General features: G+C 37.6%; 1 long non-coding RNA gene across 1 annotated transcript; it reads right to left on the reverse strand.

The window, feature by feature from the left end:
* Nucleotides 1–2,249: 2,249 nt before the first annotated feature.
* LOC130681461 (uncharacterized) lies at nucleotides 2,250–7,331 on the reverse strand. Its single transcript, XR_008994632.1, has 3 exons — nucleotides 7,155–7,331; nucleotides 6,637–6,853; nucleotides 2,250–3,890 (listed from the first exon to the last, which is right to left on the reverse strand). It is a non-coding gene; the product is annotated as an uncharacterized LOC130681461 (long non-coding RNA).
* Between the last annotated feature and the right edge of the window lie 2,112 nt (nucleotides 7,332–9,443).

Below are 9,443 nucleotides of genomic sequence, written 5' to 3' on the forward strand. Positions count from 1 at the left end.
ACATTAGCTAAACCATGCCATACCAAATTAATAGTTAGTTTCCATACACTTGGTTCCATTTTTTAAAAATCATTTATTACTACATGAAATCCAGGGTGTCATGAAGAAGTACAGACCAGCCGAGCTAACTATGATTATTCAGTAAACTTTCCCTCCTGACTTCAATAAATGCTGCCAAAATGACAACTAAGTGATATGGCCCAAAATGGGAAACATGATTTTTTCACAGGTATGTAATTACTTTGCTGGTAGAGAAATCTGTTAAGTCCAAAATGATAACATGAAAACATGCTGTTGTTTCCTACATGACAAAACAAGACCTCTGTCACTTGATTTTGTTTTTCCTTTTATTTCACTTGGTTTTGAAGAAATAAAAGTGTCTTTTTTTTCTTTGGTAAAAATTTCTTCTACCCAACTCCCTACCTGGGAGCAGCTGTCAGATGGTAGAAACAGGGTTCAATTCTGAGTTCAGTTACCTACACACTGTATGAACCTAGGATATGGTAAGCAGTGTTATTTAACCTTTTAAAATTATTATTAATTAGAAGAATTAAAAATTAGATCACAAATTTTTTAAGATAAAATAATTAAATGAGGTAGTTCATATACGCAAAGTATATATATAGGCAGTGCTCAGAAATATGTTAGCTATTTTTAATGCAAATCTAAAGTTGAATTATATATTCAACTTTGATAAGAGACTAAAACGAGATTTTTAAACATCTATGATGGAGGAAAAAAGTAAACATAATAAGTAATGTATTATAAATCAATGCCTCTAATGTGACTAATATTTTTCTTTACTATGTCCCTTTGTAATAATTTTCATGATATGTTTTTCTCAGATAAACTCTATCAAAAGGTGACTGTTGAAGAGTAAACAGAATCTGGCCCTAGGGAGAAGGGGAGGTGATGTCACTGCGTTATGGGATTCACCCAAGTGACCGCTACCAGTTTCCTGTGTGGCTGGATCAAGTGGGATCTCATGAAAGGCAGGAGACAAATCTGACCCTTCTGCAGCCCCAGATGTACCCCGAACCTCTGATGCTGACAGTACATGTGAAGGAATTAGAGCGACTAAAACTTGCCTACGTAACCAGAAGTGAATGTGTTCTCGTGGATGAGGTGTGCAACATGCTCACAAAAGAAAGTCCTGCCTCCTTGAGGATTCTTCACCACAAGCTCAGCTTTGACCATGTCAGCAGAGGTGCTCTGCTCCCTGGGCAGCTGTGTGCAGACACAGGCGACAGCTCAAAGGGCTTGCAGAGAGAAAACTTATTTTGGGATGTGGTAGCTTCTTCTTTTTTACTTCTTAGAGGATTTCTTTTCACCTTTACTCTCTGTGATTTCATCTTATTTATTTCGTTTTGTTTTGTTTTTAAGAGGACTTAAACACCACCGAAGGACCATCCAATTTTTCGACAATATTTTGCAAGCAAGTCATGCCTTTTAAAGTTATACACCTATAGAAAGTTATTACAAGTGAGAAAAAGCCTTCACCAAACACAGAGATGCGTGGCTTTGCCATTTTTCTTTTTGCGAAACCTAATTTCATAGATTTACCATGCCATATATTTAGGACATAAATTTTAATATATGCTTCTAAAGAAAGAAGGACAAAATAAAATTAATAGATGTTATTTCTAAGTGATAGTACTATGGCTGGTTTTTATTTTCCTTATTTAAATTTTATGTCATTCCTACAATTAATATTTTTAATCTGAAAAATGAGGAAATTCTGTAGGAAAAATCAAATTCACCCTTATGTGTGTCTATCTATTGCCCTAGCTATATTAAAATAAAATCAAAATAATGAGATTGGGCAGATGGAGGCTGTGAGTCCTTTAGCTTTTAGATGCTATGGGTTCAGTTTCCACAGGTATGCATGCCAGCCGGGAAGAGGTGGCAGAGATAAAGCCATTTTATTTATTACCTTAATTATTTTAATTCTTATGCTTATTGTCTGGGTAGGATTATTGATGTCATTACATTGCATGTGAAATTTTTCAACATTTTATAAATGTTTTCCCATTAGCTATTTTCTCCTGAGACTATAATACAACTTTACCCATTTTACAGAAAACAAGACTGAGTCACCTTATACTGTATCTCTTTAGGAAACCCAAAAGCTGTTTAGAGTCGGCATTGATTTATAAGTGGAATGTGATTTCTGTGTGCTATGTTAGAGGTTGAGGCAATATGTCTTCCTAATTATGTTCTGCCTAAACTAACATAAAAATCGGCTTGCATTTTCTGAGCATTCACCAGCTGGGAAGTAGAGAGTGTTTTGTGATGAGAGGAAGCTGCCTTGAGATCGAAACTTGGCCATGTTTTAAAACAAACAAATAAATGGGGGAAAACATTTGTAGCATGTGACCAACCAGTGTAGCAAGAATTAGTATCTTTATTATATAATGATCTTAGGGAAATAGATAACAGCAACACTAAACTCCAGCAGTTGAAATGAGCAGCACTTTATTTTTATATATTTTCTAGGACTAGGAAAATAAATATTTCTAGTTGAAAATATAGAAACGTTTTGCTAAACATTACATTTTTGTTCAACCCTCTAGTAACCAAAGAAATTCGGTTTAAACCAAACTGAGGCATATTCCAAAACAAGCACTTAGAAATCTGAAATCAGTATACTTAGTCTTGAAAATTATCCATTTTGAAAGTAAGCTTGTCAGTATCTACCAATATGCATTGAAAGCCATTAAAATGGCTCATGATTCTACGATTTTAAGGCAACAGTTACATAGTATGGGAAATGTAAGAAGGCATTTGTGATGTATAAAAGGATCCTTCAGCAATGCGGAAACATACTACTGATACGACGTACACTGGGAAAAGGAAAACAAGATTGCGTGTACCATATGAAAGTAACGGCTTAAACATAAATATAGGGAAACAATGGTAAAGAGACACCAAATAACAGGGATTGTGGGCTTTTTATTCTTTTCACCTTCTTTCTTCTTTCCAAATAGTAATTATGGGGAGTTTTTTCACTCTTTTAATTTTTGTTATCTCCAACCCTTGCTCTTTTCCATGCCTTCGTGAAAAAAATGGATCACATCTGGAATATTGATTGTGGGTCTGTTGTACTAGATACATGATGGAAAGCAAACCAGTATCTCACTCTTGGTTTAAAGTACGTAAATGCCACCATGTCAAACAACAAGAACTTGGAATGATTTCATTTAGAGTAATGCCTTTTTAATGTGTTCTTATCATAAGGAGAACAGAATCTCAAAAACGCCTTTATTCACTTACCATTTAAAGATTTCTAGAGAGGGTGATTCTGAGAATGATCTAGTTGAACAGAATTTCTCTCATAAAATGATACTTGAAATTGTTCTTCTCTGGGCCACTTACTTCAACTTTTATGAAGACCTGCAGGATCAATTCCTGACTGAGTTTAGTTCTAGGAAAGTCTTTGACAGAAGTGGATACATTTGTAAGCTCTCTTCTTTAAAAACAACAACACTTTGTAGCCCCAGAGCCCGGACAAGAACGCTTTTTCTCTGTTACCATGGAATTGCCAAGGATCAAGCCAAAGTCGTCGCTTCTTTGACTACAATCAGCACGGAGCATCTCTTCCTGTTTCCTTTGGGTTATCTGCGTCCTGTGGTTTTAATGCTTTGATGTTTTATCTTGAAGTTTTCTCCGAAATAGGTAGGTACAGAAATTGAAAATAAGCAAGTGAAGAAAAGGATTTTCTTATAAAAAGAAGAATATGCCTCTTTGTTTGTTGTATAAAGGTGTAAATGATCTAAATGAGCAGAAAATGAGAAAGTCAGTGTCCTTTTCTCCAGTCCTGTGCCCCATGGGTAGCCCAGTTTGGACTATTTCTTTTCACATCTGTGAATAGGCAACCTTTTTGTTTTTTCCTAGAAAAAGAAAGACATTGAAACACTTGTTTTTATCACTGAATTTAATGTAGTCTTGGCACTTAGGACTTTTTCTTAGGTTTATAGGTTTTTTTTGTTTTGTTTTGTTTTATGTTTTTTATTGAAGTATAGTTGATATACGATATTATACACTGGTTTCAAGTATACAATGTAGTGATTTGACAGGTATCTTCACTATTAAATGTTTACTCCAACTAGCATAGTTACTATCTGTCAACATAGAATGATGTAACGGAATTATTGACTATATGCTCTATGCTTTATGTTTTTTTTAAAGCAGAGTGTGACACCCGGGTTTGTGTGATTGCTCCCAACCCCATGCAGGTGAGACATACTGAGGTCCAGGTGTGTATTCCAAAAACAGAAGAATTACATTCTGTGTGACAGATGAACAGATGTTTCACACATAGATTAAGAAATTAGCCACAACCCAATATTTAATCAAACTCTACTCAAAAAATCTGGCTGCTTAGATTTGCAAATTCAAATGAAACCCTCACAGAAACATAAGAGGGAAGCCCCCAGTTGTTTGTGTGTTTGATTGTTGTGTGTTTATGTTGTGCATTGATTTTGTCTTTTTCTCTAGTGCTCTTGATCTTCCGGCCTGAGAGTTCAGACATGTGTTGAAAAGCAGTGTTTCCCAAAGGCTGCTTTGGATAAGGTTTGCCATTGCCCTTCTTTTCTCAACAGGAAGCCCTAATCGTCTCCTGGAAAAGAGTGGACACAGCCTCTAAAAACTTAACTCCCTGAACTTTCCGTTTAAAAAGACAGAGAAGTCAGCCCTTCTTTAGTAACAGAGAAGTGATCGACTTCTTAGTGATTTCAGTTGTGGAAGATAGACAGACAACAGGGATGTATATTACATGCTATGAAAATTCTCAGAGTTAAATTTGAAAGCTTAATGAAAAAATTTAAAATATCTCATAAGCATAATAAGGTTACCAAAGGGTTATATAAATATTAGGATATAAAACCACCTGGAATTTTTAATATTATTTCCAGTTTTCTGTGGCTTTCTTCTAGATCTATTATTTATAGGAAAAGAATATGTTTGTAATTTGCCCAAAATAGATAATTGCGTGCTTTCAAATTAATGAAAAAAGAAAAAACTTGAGGTGCAATGTATTATTTAAATGACTATTGATAATTTAAAATTATTTTTTTAAAAGAGTGGGTGTTACACCTCTTAAAACAATAAATTATTTAATAGCTCATTTACTCCATCTGCAAGCAAGCTGAAAAATCTACATCACCTATAAAAAAGAGGTGTTTCATTTATTTAAAAAGTTACATTCTTTTAGGATATTTGTTAAGCATAATAATTTAAAATTCCATTGGAAGGATGACTGGACACATGGCACAGGATAACTAAAGAGTGGGGATGGATATTCTATTTACTGACAGGAAATAAACATCAAAAATCCAGAGCATCCATAAAATAAAAGAAAAGGCAAAAAATAAATGCTCATTTTAAGTATTCATGAATACTGCACAATTCTCATCTGGCATGAAGAAAATCTCTTTCTCAAGTGATCATTGGTATTAGTTTTATGTTGTGATCAGTAACAGTAACTCTCTTGCCATGATTCAGAAAAACTTCTTCCAAACTATGCAATTTGAGAAAGCACACACACACACACACCACACACAGCCCTGAAAAGCAAAAATTTTCTTTTATGCTCGATTTTTTTTTAAGTTTTGTATAAGGGGAATTTCAAAAACACATTTGAGTTTTTAAATTCAGAGCATTTCACTCCTAAAAATTGTATCCTTTTAGAGTGAATCGTTAAATGAACTGCTGTGTACCTGTGGCATATGGAATATTACCCAGAAATTAAAAGCAAAGAACTACTGATACAGCAACAACTTGGATTATCTGGGAATTATTGTGTGTGGAAAAGCCATCCCCCTAAGTTTATATCCTACATGATTCCATTTCTATAATATCCTCAAAATGACAAAATTATGGAAATGGGGAAGAGTTGTGCTTATAAGAGGTTAAGGAGAAGGGAGAGGGCAGGAGAGATGTGAGTGTGACTTCAACAGGGCAACTGAGGCATATTTCTGGTGTTGGAAACATCCGTATCTTGTCTGAGGTGATGGATGCTTGAACCTATACATATGTTAAAACTGTATAGAACTAAATACACACACATACAAAGTAGTTCAAGTAAAACTGGGGGAATCCGAGTAAGATCTCTGAGTTGTATCAGTGTCCCTATCTTGGTAGTAATATTGTATTATCACTTTGCAATATGCTACCATAGGGGAAACTGGGTAAAGGGTACATGGAATGTCTCTGTATTGTTTCATACAACTGCATTGGAAACTACAATTATTTCAAAGTAAAAATTTTAATTTAAAAAGTTTTACTGTTTTAAGATTGTGCCTGCTAACCTGAATTAAAACAATGTGTTGCCTCTTGGAATAAAAATATTAGTAAGATATATATGCTGGGAAAAGACATAATATCCCCACGTGCCCTGTATCCTTCACTCATCTGAAGGACACACAGGATGGGACTAAACAGGTCTTTAACTTTTGGAACAAAACAGTCCAACAAACCTGAACTCCCAAAAGCTTCCAAATGCCCAGAAGCCCCAGGTGAGGCTATGGTTCTCCTGGTTCCAGCAGATGTTCAGAAAAACCCTGTCAGTTTTTCCAGAACTGAGTTCTAATCTTGTTACCACATATAAAATATCAAGCTTCAAAAGGGACACATTACCTAAAACACTTTTCACCCTTTATGGACTTTCCTCTCCCCTCAGCAGGCATCTTTGCGTCTGGATGGGACCAGAAGAAAAGCGCCGTCTTGCACAGCACACTTGTCCTTTGTCCTCTGCTCACACTCCAGCTTTCCATCTTGTCTGTTACGGTCCACAGATGGTCAGGCACCTCTGTACCCACCTGAAGTTCTTCTTGCTTCTTCCTTTTGTCCCAAGCTGCAGAATAGATTCAAGAAAATTGTTTAGAAGAGCTTTGAACTCCTTTACCTGTGAAGCCCTTAGTTCCTCCCTGCTATGCTTTACAACTATGTTGGGATTCTCCAAACCAGCTGGTCTCACAGGGAAAGCTGTGAACAACTGCCCTACGGAAAAATAACTCTTGCTGTTTCTAAAGTCAAATACTTGGGCCATTAACACACTGAATAGTTCTCCTAAATCATCTCTTCCTATGCCAGAACCTGTCCAACTCTTGGCTCTAGATTGATTTTCACTGTCATGTACTCATGTTCTTTCTTACTTTCTCCTGCTTTCATCTCCCAGAAGGCATGCCGGCATCCCTTTTATCTTTTCTTGTCAAGTCCATTCAGCCCACACATCTCCGTAGCCACTGATTCAGCAGGTCTCTCCAGGAGATGCCACCTCTTCTCCCTTGTCACGGATGAAGCCTGGAAAACATGACTGCCTTTTATTGTTGTCAGAGGGAAAACATGACTGCCTTTTATTGTTGTCAGAGGGGATGAGTTACTGAAGGAGAGAGTTGCCAAGATCCTGTGGACAAGTTGACGCAAGAAATGTTAACGTTCTCATCTGTTTAGAGAGGCTACTGCATGCTCCTTGATGGGGATTCTTAGCAGACCGTGTCCCAGGAAAGCCGGGTGAATTAGGCTCCTCCAGCAAGGTAATAATAATTCCAGGGAGACTTTGGCATACATCAAGTGAAATGATTTTGAAGATTTCTCTTCTTTGGTTTGCCTGCAGTAATAGTTTTCTTTAAAAAACTATGGGAAAAAAGCACCCCTTTTTCATGGCACTTGGAACAAGTTAGGGGGAGGTTCGGGCTCTACTCTGTTGGTGATTCAGAATTGGCACAGCCTGGAGATGAGGTTTGAAGATGTACATTGCTTTTCAGGTTCTAGGTTTGGGGGTCCCAAGGCTCCTTCAGAAATGTGGTGGTCAACGTGGGCCATCCAGTGGCTGGAGGTGCACCCTGTGGGGGACAGCGTTGACCATTCATTCCCCTGTGTGGTTAAAGAGACCCCTTTTCCTTTCCGTTGCTTCCTCAGCCCCTCCTATAGGGTGCAGGTGTGGAGGGCGAGCCCGGCAGCAGAGCAGTTGGCCTTGGGAGCCAGCGGAGTCCCGCGGACCTTCCAGCCAGCCCTAGGTCTGGGCTGGAGGGCTAGGCCCCACTCAGTGACCGACTGGCAGGCAGGCGCTCTGCTTTCTCCAGCCTCGGACCCCACCCAGCCCTTCTCTGTTGCAGCCCCACGTACAGGTGCTCTTGGTTATCCCCATTCTCCTCCACCCCCTCTCCCTGCCAGCCCCCTTGGGCTTCATAACAAAGTGGATGGATCGTGAAGATTATATTTTATTTTTCAGCTCTTTACATTCACAAAGTTGCATAAGAAAAAAAGGGATGTTAATTCCGATAACATTTCATGCCTTTCAGGGCTGGGCATTTTGCAGACACGGGAGACACAAACATCGATCACCTTGGGCTTCAAAGACCTGATTAAGAGAGTCGGTCTTTGTGAAATGAAACTCTGGCTTCTGATCATGTCAGGAAAGTCACTCCCCCTTTCCAGGCCTCAGTTTCTCCTTTTGGAAAATAAGGAAATCGAAACACAATTCCCAAGGTTAATTTCAGAGCTATCCTCAGAAAATAGAAATGAATTCTTTTGAAGAAGGAGGCTAAGATGAGGTTTCTGAGAAACACAATGTTATTTTAAAAGAAGTAGCAAATTTGAGTATTAAAAAAACCCTCAAACTAAGGACCCTTCTATCTGAATATTTATACCCAAGGACTACCAGTTACAAAGTTGCATAGAGAAGTAAAAGTCTTTGCAATATGGAAGACTGATGAATGAACTGATCACTTATATGTTTCCCCAAGCAGAGACCCTTCCGAGTATGAATAATACTGACCGACTGATTTTAAATAATATTGACTCTTTCTGATTTTAAAAGGTGACAATGCTGTAAATACCTAACAATGCAAGGTAAACAAAACCAAAGTGTCTACAAAGTGAACTAGCGTGTTGTAAAAAAAAAAAAAAAAAAAAAGTCAACCCTGTGATTTAAAAAAAAAATCACATCACTCTATCATTTTGGAACAATTTTGGCAAATCCCTACCATCAAAAATGACAGCTGGGTCATGCTTTGATCTGAAATTCTGCACATGGTTGTCATTATTACCTAGATGAATAATTTGGTTGAACTTTTAGTTCATGTCTTTGGTATTAAGTTCCAATTAAACTTGTTTCTCCCGTTATTTGCTATAAAATATGGTTTCTGATTTAAGTGGATTTAAGAACTGTTTCTCCCAGCACTGACCATCAGGCAATGAGAATTCAGTCAACTTACTAAGGAAAACTGACAGAATGTGCCAACTTAGAGAGAGTGCCAGTCAACTGAAAGAACTCTCCAAACACAAAGGATCACCTGAGATGGATTCCTCCTAGTGTCAACCAAAGAGGTGTTAGGCCAGGATTATACAGGGAAGAGGGCTCCAGGGGACTTGTCTTAAATCCTGTTTGGGTAACAATAGGAAATGTTTATCGAGGACTTACTGTGCTTCGGTTTACAAAC

The sequence above is a fragment of the Manis pentadactyla genome, chromosome 18 (genome assembly GCF_030020395.1).
Source record: "Manis pentadactyla isolate mManPen7 chromosome 18, mManPen7.hap1, whole genome shotgun sequence".
NCBI lineage: Eukaryota > Metazoa > Chordata > Mammalia > Pholidota > Manidae > Manis > Manis pentadactyla.